Source organism: Bubalus kerabau, chromosome X, assembly GCF_029407905.1.
Source record: "Bubalus kerabau isolate K-KA32 ecotype Philippines breed swamp buffalo chromosome X, PCC_UOA_SB_1v2, whole genome shotgun sequence".
Lineage (NCBI taxonomy): Eukaryota > Metazoa > Chordata > Mammalia > Artiodactyla > Bovidae > Bubalus > Bubalus kerabau.
The window spans coordinates 53,975,148-53,989,206 of record NC_073647.1 but is presented as its reverse complement, the minus strand read 5'-3'; positions in this window follow the sequence as shown (position 1 = coordinate 53,989,206).

Genomic DNA, 14,059 nt, shown 5'->3' with positions numbered 1-14,059 from the left:
CATATATATGGAATTTTTAAAGATGGTAACTATAACCCTGTATGTGAGATAGCAAAAGAGACACAGGTGTATAGAACAGTCTTTTGGACTCTGTGGGAGAGGGAGAGGGTGGGGTGATTTGGGAGTATGGCATTGAAACATGTATATTATCATGTGTGAAATGAATCACCAGTCCAGGTTTGATGCATGACACAGGATGCTTGGGGCTGGTGCACTGGGATGACACAGAGGGATGGAATGGGGATGGAGGGGGGAGGGGTGTTCAGGATGGGGAACACGTGTACACCCATGGCGGCTTCATGTTGATATATGACAATACCAATACAATATTTTAAATTAATTAACCTCCAATTAAAATAAATTAATTTATGTTACAAAAATTAAAAAAGTAGCATAGCCAAAAAATCAAAATAAAATAAAAATGAAAAAATAGAGACATCCTGTGGACTAAACCAAACATATGCAAGTTGAATTTAGCTCTCTTGCTGCCAGTCACTGACCATTGGATAGTCAGATTTTGTCCTTGGAACAATCTAGACCAACAGCAAACAATATTCTTGAATCATCTTATTTTTGGCCTTTATCTAAGTGCTGGTACTGAATGGATATTCCTTGATTTCATGAAAATGTCCTACAAGGGAAGGCATTTATTCAATCAACAAAAGCTTATGTAGTGCTTACTTTGTGATAGGCAAATATTAAGGCAATATAAGAAAAATCTGTTAAAAAAGATCACTATTCTGTTTGTCCTGGGATTTTATTGAGGGTGTAGACTGTTATATCAAACAGTTTTCACTTTAGGAGGATCCATCTCGGAAATACCTTTTGAGTTCACAGAATGCTGTTTTTCTCCTAAGCAGTTACTTTGAATCTATATTATAAAGTTGTTGAATGTGATAATTATTTGCCTCTTTCAGATAAATACTAGATACTAGAGAGCTCAGCATCAAATGTTTGGCTCACTTCTGGCATTTATAGAGGAATGTATGATACTTTTTAATATATATGTCGCTGGCTTTGTCTCGTTTCCCTACTGTTGTTTTTCTGTCATTTCCATTACCTCATTCATCTTATTTGTTTTTATAGTAATAAAAATAAGAGTACAGATTGGGTTTTGGCTGGGTTCGAGTCCCAGCACATGGGTTCAAGTCCCAATCTGAGGTAAATGGTTTCATTTTTAGTACATTATTTTTAACTTTGTTTTCTCTAGATTACTGTGATGTATTTAGATTTTGGGGAGGAGGGTTGTTTTATGGATATTCTTCAGTCTGTGACTTCATTTTGAAATATTCTAAGATTTGGAATACTTCTATGTGAAGTATTTCTTCAAATACTGAATTTGTCTTATTCTTCTCCCTCTCCTCTGGTACAACAATTATGTGTACATTGGGATTTTAACTATGTCCTATATATCTCACACATTTTCCACCATTTTAGGGAGCATGTGGGAGCTTCTCAGGTGGCACTGGTGGTGGGGAATCTGCCTGCCAATGCAAGGAGAAGCTGGTTCAATCCCTGCATCTGGAAGACCCCCTGGAGTAGGAAATGGCAATCTGCTCCAGTATTCTTGCCTGCAGAATTCCATACTCTGCACTGAGTTCACAGTCATTGGAGAAGGAAATGGCAACCCACTCCAGTATTCTTTTCTTTTTAATTTTAAGTTACTTATTTTAATTAGAGGCTAAGTACTTTACAATATTATATTGGTTTTGCCATACATCAACATGAATCTGCCATGGGTGTACACGTATTCCCAATCCTGAACCCCCCCTCCCAACTCCCTCCCCATCCAGTATTCTTGCCTGGAAAATTCTGTGGACAGAGGAGCCTGGCGGGCTACAGTCCATAGGGTTGCAAAGAGTCAAACATGACTGAGCACACAGGAACATTTATCAATTGTTATAATATCATTTTGTTTTATACACATATAAATAAAGCTTAGAATAGAGATTAATTAACCAAGGTCTTGTAACTAGTAAGTGGTAAAACCATAATTTAAACTCAGTCATACCAACGCTAAAGTTTACATGCTTAAACATTACATTATTCTGTTTAATATGATATTTTCTCAAATGTATCTTTGGATTAAGTGTGTGTGTGTGCGTGTGTGTTAGTGGTTGGATGTTAATGGTTAGTTGTGTTAATTGTTGGAAGTTAATGGTTGGATACAAGAATTGAGAAATTCAGGATGCTTTGAATAAATGTTTGTGCAAAATCTATTGTGAAACATTCTCACAATCTTATTTCAATGTGTTATGTCCCTTGAAATTGAGAAGGGAGGATTTTCAGATGCCATACTTCATGAATGAGTGCCAGTGATCTATATGTTAATACACTGAAGGAAAAGAACAGTAGGGACATAATGATAAGATTTTAAAGATTGGTAAACCCAATTTTTAGGATAGAGAGGCAGTATGCATAGAGATTAAAAGTGGAGGCTCTAGAGCTAGACTGCCTAGTTTCAGATTCTGCCTCAACTATTTACAAACAGTGTATTTGGGCAAGTTACTTGACCCTAGAAAGCTCAGTTAAAAAAAAAATGTGGGTAATAATAATATGCAGTATATAGGTTTGTTGTAAGGATTAAACAGGTAATGTAAGTGCACTTATTCTGATGCTTGGCGAATAGTAAACCCTAAACCAAGAGATACAATTTAATAGTACCAGTGATAAGATATAGTGATGTCCTATACCTACTGGTAAAGGCCACTGGTAGGGGCATGGACTCTCTTCTTCATATTCTTGTACAAACTGTATAATCTGAATTTTATCATAATGAAATAGCAGATATGTGATAAATCCAAAATGGGGAATATTCTTTAAATAGGTGGTTAGTATTCTTAAGAAGTGTCCAGGTCATGAAAGAGAAGACAGATTGAGGAACTGTGCCAGTTTAGAAGATACTGAAACATGACAACTAAATGTGATGTAGGATCCTGAATTAGATTTTGGGACAGAAAAAATAGCACTAGAGGAAAAACTGGTGAAATCTGAATGGTCTGTAGTTTAATAGTGTTAATTACCTGATTTTAATAATTATACTATGATTATGTAAGACGTTAATGGAGAAGGCTAAGATAACAGTATATGGGAACCCTGTAGAATAATTTCACAATGTTTGCTAAGACTAAATTTATTTCAAGTTAAAGGTTATAATAGGGATAGCATAAATGAAAGTGCAATGCTGGTGGAATTGAAAGTCTTTAGGTTTTAGTCAGTGCTGCTAATTTACAACTATGAGGCAAACACCTTAGACCTTAGTTCATAACAAACCAAGTATATTCAAATTTATTTTGTAGCTTACTACTGAACCTCAGATATGCAGATGATACCACCCTTATGGCAGAAAGTGAAGAGGAACTAAAAAGCCTCTTGATGAAAGTGAAAGAGGAGAGTGAAAAAATTGGCTTCAAGCTCAACATTCAGAAAACTAAGATCATGGCATCTGGTTCCATCACTTAATGGGAAATAGATGAGGAAACAGTGGAAACAGTGTCAGAATTTATTTTGGGGGGCTCCAAAATCACTGCAGATGATGATTGCAGCCATGAAATTAAAAGATGCTTACTCCTTGAAAGGAAAGTTATGACCAACCTAGATAGCATATTAGAAAGCAGAGACATTACATTGCCAACAAAGGTCTGTCTAGTCAAGGCTTTGGTTTTTCCAGTGGTCATTGATGCTGTTGAACTGTGGTGTTGGAGAAGACTTTTGAGAGTCCCTTGGACTTCAAGGAGATCCAACCAGTCCATTCTAAAGAATATCAGTCCTGGGTGTTCTTTGGAAGGACTGATGCCTCCCTGTCCATCACCAAATCCCGGAGTTTACCCAAACTCATGTCCATTGAGTTGGTGATACCATCCAACCATCTCATTCACTATCGTCCCCTTTTCCTCCTGTCCTCAATCTTTCCCAGCATCAGGGTCTTCTCAAATGAGTCAGCTCTTCGCATCAGGTGGCCAAAGTATTGCAGTTTCAGCTTCAGCATCAGTCCTTCCAATGAACACCCAGGACTGATCTCCTTTAAGATGGACTGGTTGGATCTCCTTCCAGTCCAAGAGACTCTCAAGAGTCTTCTCCAATGCCACAGTTCAACAGCATCAATATTTCAGTGCTCAGCTTTCTTTATAGTCCAACTCTCACATCCATACATGACTACTGGAAAAACCATAGCCTTGACTAGATGGACTTTTGTTGACAAAGTAATGTCTCTGCTTTTGAATATGCTATCTAGGTTGGTCATAACTTTCCTTCGAAGGAGTAAGCGTCTTTTAATTTCATGGCAGCAATCACCATCTGCAGTGATTTTGGAGCCCCAAAAAAATAAAGTCAGCCACTGTTTCCCCATCTATTTGCCATGAGGTGATGGGACTGGATGCCATGATCTTAGTTTTCTGAATGTTGAGCTTTAAGCCAACTTTTTCACTCTCCTCTTTCACTTTCATCAAGAGGCTCTTTAGTTCTTCTTCAGTTTCTGCCCTAAGGCTGGTGTCATCTGCATATTCTTCACATAAAGTTGTGGATATAACTGTACCTGTAAATAAATGTTTTGAGAGATTTGATCAGAACATATACCTGTTGTATTCCATCATCTACTAAGGTATTTTATTGTGTTTTATTATTATCATATCTCTTATATGCTATTATGTAAACATATTGTGTTATATTCATCTGCATATTCTTCACATAAAGTTGTGGATATAACTGTACCTGTAAATAATTATGTTTTGAGAGATTTGATCACAACATATACCTTTTGTATTCCATCATCTACTAAGGTATTTTATGATTATCATATCTCTTACATGCTATTATGTAAATATATTGTTTTATATGATTAGCATATCTCTTATATGCTAGTTACCAACATACTTGTTCCTCCTAATAACCATGAAGAACAAAATTAAAATATGATTACTAAAGATTGTAATTAGTTGTATTTTGAGTAATCAATATTTTGTTGTGTTAAAGCTGTTGATATTTTTGTAATGATGGAAAAAGAACAACAGGTTTTGGATTCAGAAGACCTAAGTATTGTCCCAATTTTGTAGTTTACTATTCATAAGTCTGGTGTAGATTACTTAAATTTGGTTAATCTTGGTAAAAACTAAGTAAACTTGATTAATTGCATGAAAAAAATAAGTGTGTCTGGAAAATGGGGAAAAGTAAATTATTAGTCTTCATTGCTTACCTAAAATGGTTGCTGAGAGAATTAAATGAGGTATGTAAAAATTCTATATAATTTATAATGTACTTTGTAATTATAAGGTGCTAATTATTAATAATAAAATAATTAAAATAACGATTTTAGTATTTTATCTGCAACAGGTTCAAAGATAATTCTGGGGCATTTTCTTTCATTTAAGCTCCTGAGAATCAGCCCACAGTATTTATACTCATTTAGTTATTTTATGAAATAAAAAAGCATTTAATTTTTATCTGCCTTTATTGACTATGCCAAAGCCTTTGACTGTGTGGATCACAATAAACTGTGGAAAATTCTGAAAGTGATGGGAATACCAGACCACCTGACCTGCCTCTTGAGAAATCTGTATGCAGGTCAGGAAGCAACAGTTAGAACTGGACATGGAAAAACAGACTGGTTCCAAATAGGAAAAGCAGTCCATCAAGGCTGTATATTGTCACCCTGCTTATTTAACTTATATGCAGAGTACATCATGAGAAACGCTGGGCTGGAAGAAGCACAAGCTAGAATCAAGATTGCCGGGAGAAATATCAATAACCTCAGATATGCAGATGACACCACCCTTATGGCAGAAACTAAGAGGAACTAAAAAGCTTCTTGATGAAAGTGAAAGTGGAGAATGAAAAAGTTGGCTTAAAGCTCAACATTCAGAAAACGAAGATCATGGCATCCGGTCCCATCACTTCATGGGAAATAGATGGGAAACAGTGGAAACAGTGTCAGACTTTATTTTTTTGTGCTCCAAAATCACTGCAGATGGTGACTGAAGCCACGAAATTAAAAGACACTTACTTCTTGAAAGGAAAGTTATGACCAAACTAGATAGCATATTCAAAAGCAGAGACATTACTTTGCCAAGAAAGGTCCGTCTAGTCAAGGCTATGGTTTTTCCTGTGGTCATGTATGGATGTGAGAGTGGACTGTAAAGATGGCTAAGTGCTGAAAAATTGATGCTTTTGAACTGTGGTGTTGGAGAGGACTGTTGAGAGTCCCTTGGACTGCTAGGAGATCCAACCAGTCCATTCTGAAGGAGATCAGCCCTGGGATTTCTTTGGAAGGAATGATGCTAAAGCTGAAACTCCAGTACTTTGGCCACCTCATGTGAAGAGTTGACTCACTGGAAAAGACTCTGATGCTGGGAGGGATTGGGGGCAGGAGGAGAAGGGGACGACAGAGGATGAGATGGCTGGATGGCATCACTGACTCGATGAACGTGAGTCTGAGTGAACTCTGGGAGTTGGTGATGGACAGGGAGCCCTGGCGTGCTGCAATTCATGGGGTTGCAAAGAGTCGGACACGACTGAGCGACTGAACTGAACTGAACTGAAGGAAAAAAAATCCAAATATATAAGTCAAGTAGGAGAGAAGTTGAAATTTTTACTTAAATGTGGTTATATACCTACAGGCACAAAATGAAATAAACTGATCTCTTGTGCCTAATCACTGAATACGGACTCAGTGCAACATGGAAATCTGGAACCATTAGGAGTGTGTAGAAATAGAAATTTTATCTGGCAATTTCAAACAATGTTTTTTTTTTTTTTTCCTTCACGACTTTTCTTTACATTTTGGACATAAAATAATGCCTGTTTATTAGACAATATGAGTATTAGAAATTCTCTGAAAATAGGAAAAATATTACATGGACCCTAAGTTTTCTATGTAGCCAAGTGGCTTCTCAGTTTACATAACCTGCCTGTAGATAACCTAAGAAGGAGTACTGCATAGGTTTTGGAGATGGAGAATTTAGTTGAGAAATTAGCTCCAACACTCACTAACTGGGCAGAGGCTCTTATATTAGATTCCCTTGAGGGCTTAAATTACCATGAACTCCATGGTTTAAAATAACAGAAATTTATTCTTTCACACTTCTGGAGGCTGGTGATTAGAAATCAGTGTTATTGAGCTGCAGTCAAGGTGTTGGCAGGGTTGTGTGCCTTTCTGGAGGCTGTAAGTAAGAATCTATTCCTGGACCCTTCTAGCTTCTAGTAGTTATCATTCCTTGGCTTGGAGCTGCATCACTCAGATCTCAGCCTCTGTGGTCATATTGTCTTCTCTTCTTTTTGTTTCAAATCTCCCTCTGCCCCCTTCTTGGGAAGACACTTGTGAATGAATTTAGAGTCCACCTGGATATGCCAGTATAATCACCCCTTCTCAAGATCATTGAGATCCTAATCACATCTGCAAAGATCCTGTTTCTATGTAAGTTAACATTTACAAATGTCAGGATCTAGAACCTGACATATTTGGGGAGATCATTTTTCAGACATCCATAGTACTTAAAACTTTCTGAGTTTCATTTGTCTTCATTTTTACAATTGTGATGGTAATAGCACCCACTCATAGGTCCATGGGGAATATTAAAATAATGAAACAATTTATGTAAATTGCCTAGCCATACATGCTGCTGCTGCTGCTGCTAAGTCCCTTCAATCATGTCTGACTCTGTGCAACCCCATAGATGGCAGCCCATGAGGCTCCCCCATCCCTGGGATTCTCCAGGCAAGAACATTAGAGTGGGTTGCCATTTCCTTCTCTGACCACACATGCTATCTATCTATAAATATCTATATTATATATAATATAATAGGTGTATATATATATATATATATATATTATATAGTAGGTACTATTATCATAGTACAAGGCCTCCATTTCAGATAATTTATAAAATACAGAATATTCAGAACTAAGTTTGTATTCTTGCTATGGCTGAACATAGAAAAGGTAACAGGAAAAAGAGTCGAGGAAGTAAACCATTTTCAGTATCTTTTAAGTCCCTGAAAGTAGTTGCCTGTTCTCCCCCCAAATTATACTGAATTCAGTTGCTAATGCTGAAGATAATGAACATAACTTATGAAACTATATTTTCCTTTTAGCTACAAATACTTCTGACAAGTGTACATCTCCGGGTGTGGAGCTTTAATCTGTATCAGTCAGTCAGCAGTTGCTCAGTTGTGTCCGACACTTTGTGACCCTATGAATCGCAGCACACCAGGCCTCCCTGTCCATCACCAACTCCCAGAGTTCACTCAAACTCACGTCCATGGAGTCGGTGATGCCATCCAGCCATCTCATCCTCTGTCGTCCCCTTCTCCTCCTGCCCCCAATCCCTCCCAGCATCAGAGTCTTTTCCAATGAGTCAACTCTTCACATGACGTGGCCAAAGTACTGGAGTTTCAGCTTTAGCATCATTCCTTCCAAAGAAATCCCAGGGCTGATCTCCTTCAGAATGGACTGGTTGGATCTCCGTGCAGTCCAAGGGACTCTCAAGAGTCTTCTCCAACACCACAGTTCAAAAGCATCAACTCTTTGGCTCTCAGTTTTCTTCACAGTCCAACTCTCACATCCATACATGACCACTGGAAAAACAATAGCCTTGACTAGATGAGCCTTTTTTGGCAAAATAGTATCTCTGTTTTCAATATGCTATATAGGTTGGTCATAACTTTCCTTCCAAGGAGTAAGTGTCTTTTAATTTCATGGCTGCAATCATCATCTGCAGTGATTTTGAAGCCCCTCCCCCCCCCAAAAAAAAAGTCTGACACTGTTTCCACTGTTTTCCCATCTATCTGCCATGAAGTGATGGGACCAGATGCCATGATCTTCGTTTTCTGAATGTGGAGCTTTAAGCCAACTTTTTCACTCTCCTTTTTCACTTTCATCAAGAGGCTTTTTAGTTCCTCTTAGTTTCTGCCATAAGGGTGGTGTCATCTGCATATATGAGGTTATTGATATTTCTCCCGGCAATCTTGATTCCAGCTTGTGCTTCTTCCAGCCCAGCGTTTCTCATGATGTACTCTGCATATAAGTTAAATAGGCAGGGTGACAATATCCAGGCTTGATGTACTCCTTTTCCTATTTGGAACCAGTCTGTTGTTCCACGTCCAGTTCTAACTGTTGCTTCCTGACCTGCATATAGGTTTCTCAAGAGGCAGGTCAGGTGGTCTGGTATTCCCATATCTTTCAAAATTTTCTACAGTTTATTGTGATTCACACAGTCAAAGGCTTTGACATAGTCAATAAAGCAGAAATAGATGTTTTTCTGGAACTCTCTTGCTTTTTCCATGATCCAGCAGATGTTGGCAATTTGATCTCTGGTTCCTCTGCCTTTTATAAAACCAGCTTGAACATCTGAAAGTTCACGGTTCACGTATTGCTGAAGCCTGCCTTGGAGAGTTTTGAGCATCACTATACTAGCATGTGAGATGAGTGCAATTGTGCGGCAGTTTGAGCATAGTCTGCATAGTCTTATATCTGTATAGTCTTCTTTAAAAATATGAAAATTGTCAATTTTTGAATAATTTTAGATTTATATTGAATAAAAAGTTTCAACAATAGTACAAAGGATTCCTATATATCCCATATCCAGTTCCCTCTATTGTAACAATTTTTAGCACTGTTGATAGATTTGTCAAAACTAGTGAAACCATTTTGATACATTATTATTACCTAAAATCTCCCACTTTATTTGAATTTTTGAATTTTCTTAGGTTTGTCACTAGTCTTCTTCTTGTTTCAGGAATCCATCCAGCATGTCATATTACATTGAGTCATCATAACACCTTAGGCTTCTCTAGACTGTGATACTTTCTCAAACTCTCCTTGTTTTGGTGACCTTGATGGTCTTGTATACTGGTCAGTTATTTCATAGAATGTTCTTCATTCGGTTTTTCTCATGTTTTTCTCATGATTAGACTGGGGTTGTAGGTTTTTGGGAAGAATACCACAGAAGTAGAGTACCATTTTATCAGAACATCTCAATGGTACATGCCGGAGAAGGCAATGACAACCCACTCCAGTACTCTTGCCTGGAAAATCCCATGGATGGAGGAGCCTGGTAGGCTGCAGTCCATGGGGTCGCGAAGAGTCGGACACGACTGAGTGACTTCACTTTCATGCATTGGAGAAGAAAATGGCAACCCACTCCAATGTTCTTTCCTGGAGAATCCTAGCGACGGGGGAGCCTGGTGCACTGCCGTCTCTGGGGTCGCAAAGAGCCGGACGCAACTGAAGCGACTTAGCCACAGTAGCAGCAATGGTACATGCATCAACATAACTTTTCGCTGAGTATAATCACCTCAGTCACCTGGTTTAGGTAGTGGTTGTCAGGTGTGACCACTGTAAAGTTATTCCTTTTCTTCCCACCTTTTCATAATGTATGTTTTGAAAGAACATATTTTGAAAAATAATTTGTTAAAGTACACATAACAAAATTTGCCACCAAAGCATTTTAAGTGTAAAACAGTGTTAAATATTTTCACATTGTTGTGCAACCAATCTCCAGAAATTTTGTAAAGCTGAAACTCTATATCCTTAAGCAACAACTCCACACTTCCCTCTCCTCTGAGCCTCTGGCAGCCACCATTCTATTTCCTGTTTCTGTATGACTACACCTGATATTTCATTTAAGTGAAATCATAGAATATTTGTCCTTCTGTGTCTGGCTTATTTTACTTAATGTCCTCCAAGTTCATCTTATTGTTACAAATGGTAGGATTTCCTTCCTTTTTACCACATTTTGTTCATCCATATATCTGAGTATAATATGATTCATTCTAGCTTTCTCCTTTGGTTTATCTGTAATTTCAAATTCCAATAGTGAAAAAACCTGAATTGCACCATCCGTTGTTCACATGTTTATGCAATATAAGTATACAAAGTGTAGTGATTTCAGATTTGTTAACATGTATGCCTGAAGGAAACAACTTAATCAACTAGAGTACAATGCTCTGTCTTTTGCCTCTAGTTTTATATTCTCCACTCACAAAGTTGTGAGGTAAGCATCTTTCCCCATCTCCTTCATGAGGTTTCGTACATTTGATAATGCAGTTAGATTGTTTTGTCACATTCTGCATTTCATCATGGGATCTGCTGACTTCTGAGATGATATTTTCTTTTTTAAAAAATTAATTGGAGGATAATTGCTTTATAATGTTGTATTGGTTTCTGCTGTTCAACATTGTGAATCAGTCATAATTATATATATTTATGACTTGAGCATCCCTCCCAATCCTTCCTCTTTAGGTTGTCACAGAGTACCAGGTTGGATACCCTGTGTTATACAGCAGCTTCCCAATAGCTATTTTACACATGTACACTTGGTAGTATGTATATATGTATATGTGTGTGTGTATGTATATATATATATATATATATATATATATGCTACTTTCTCAACTTGTCCTACTTTCACCTCCCCCCCCACCAGCCTGTATCACAAGTCCATTCTCTACATCTGTGTCTCCATTCCTTCCCTACAAATAGGGATCATCAGCACTGTTTTTCTAGATTCCATATATATGCTTATTATACTATATTTGTTTTTCTTTTTCTGACTTACTTCACTCTGTATAACAGGCTTTTGCTTCATCCACCTCACTAGAACTGACTCAAATTCATTGTATATCTGTACCACAACTTCTTTATCCATGCATCTGTCAATGGACATCTAGATTGCTTCCATGTCCTGTCTTTTGTAAATAGTGCTGCAGTGAACATTGGCATAGATGTGTCTTTTTGAATTGTGGTTTTCTCAGGATATATGTCCAGTAGTGGGATTGCTGGGTCATGTTTTCTTAAAGTTTTTAAGGAATATTCCTAAGTTTTTAAGGAATCACCATAGTATTCTCCACAGTGGCTGTATGAGTTTACATTCACAGCAACAGTACAAGAGCATTTCCTTTTCTCCACATTCTCTCCAGCATTTGTTGTTTGTAGATTTTTTGATGATGGCCAGTGTGACTGGTATGAGGCAGTACCTCATGGTAGTTTTGATTCATATGACTCTAATAATCAGTAATGTTGAGCAGTTTTTCATGTGTTTGTGGGATATCTGGATATCTTTGGATGTGTGTCTATTTAGATTTTATGCCCATTTTTTATTGGATTGTTTATTTTTCGATATAGAACTACATGAGTTTTTTATGTATTTTGGAAATTAATCCCTTGTTGGTTGTTTTATTTGAAAGTATTTTCTCCCATTCTGTGAGTTGTCTTTTGGTTTTGTTTATTGTTACCTTTGCTGTGCAAATGATTTTACATTTAATTAGGTCTCATTCATTTATTTTTGTTTTTCTTTTCATAACTCTAGAAGGTAGATCCAAAAAGATACTGCTGCTATTTATGTCAAAGGGTGTTCTGCCTATGTTTTCCTCTAAGAGTTTAATAGTATCCAGTTTTACATTTATGTCTTTAATTAATTTTCCATTTATTTTTGTGTTATGGTGTTAAAGAATATTCTAATTTTATTCTTTTACATGTACCTGTACTGTTTTCCCAGCACCACTCATTGAAGAGATCATCTTTTCTCCATTATTTATAACTCCTTTGTTATAGATTAGTTGACCATAGGTGTGTAGATTTATTTCTGGTCTTTCTATACTATTCCATTGATCTATATTTCTATTTTTGTACCAACAGCATGCTGTTTTGATTATTGTAGCTTTGTAGTATACTTTCAAGTCAGGGAGCCTGGTTCCTCCAGCTTTATTTTTCTTTCTCAAGATTACTTTGGCGATTTGGGGTCTTTGTGTTTACATACAAATTTAAAAGTTTTTTGTTCTGATTATGTGAAAAATGTCATTTGTAATTTCATTTATTCTGAGATTGCTTGGGTAGTATAGTCATTTTGACAATATTGATTCTTCCAGTCTGAGAATATGGTATATCTTTTCATCTGTTTGTGTCACCTTCAGTTTCTCTCATGAGCATCTTATTGTATTCAGAGTACAAGTGTTTTGCCTCCTTACGCAGGCTTATCCCTACATATTGTACTCTTTTTAATGTGATAGTAAATGAGATTGTTTCCTTAATTTCTCTTTCTGATCTCTTGTTGTTAGTATATAGGAATGCAAGAGATTTCTCTGTATTAATTTTGTATCCTGCAACCTTACCAAATTCATTGATGAACTCTAGTAGTTTTCTGATAACAGCTTTAGGATTTTCTATGTATAGTATCATGTCATTCTGCAAACAGTGACAGTTTTACTTCTTTTCCAGCTTGGATTCTTTTTACTTCTTTTTCTTCTCTGATTTCCATGTCTATGACTTCCAAAATCATGTTGAATGATAGTGGCAAGGGTGGATATCCTTGTCTTGTTCCTGATCTTAGAGGAAATACTTTCAGCTTTACACTATTGAAAATGATGTTAGCTGTGGGTTTGTCATATATGGCCATTATTATGTTGAGATAAGTTCCTTGTATGCCTACTTTCTGGAGTGTTTTGGTCATAAACCGTATCGTATTTTGTCAAAAGCTTTTTCTGCATCTGTTGAGATGATTGTATGGTTTATATTCTTCAGTTTGTTAATGTTTTGGACAGACAAATTGAAGATACTGAGAATTTCTCACATCCCTGGTATAAACCCTACTTGATCATGGTGTGTGATCCTTTTAGTGTGTTGTTAGATTCAGATTGCTACTATTTTGTTGAGGATTTTTGTGTATATGTACATTAGTGACCATTGGTCTGTAATTATCTCTCTCTCTCTCTCTCTTTTTTTGGATAGTATCTTTGGTTTTATTATCAGAGTGATGAGGGTGGCTTCATAGAATGAGTTTGAGAGACTTCCTTCCTCTGCAATTTTTTGGAAGAATTTCAGAAGTATAAATGTTAACTCTTGTCTAAGTGTTTGTTAGAATTAACCCGTGAAGCCATCTGGACCTGGACTTCTGTATTTTGGAAGTTTTTAAGCACAGTTTCAGTTTTGGTAGTTGCGACCAGTCTGTTCCTATTTTCTATTTCTTCCTGGTTCAGTCTTGGGAGATTATAACTTTCTAAGCATCTGTTCATTTCTTCTGGGTTGTACAATTTATTGGCATATAGTTGCTCATACCTTTTAAATAATTTG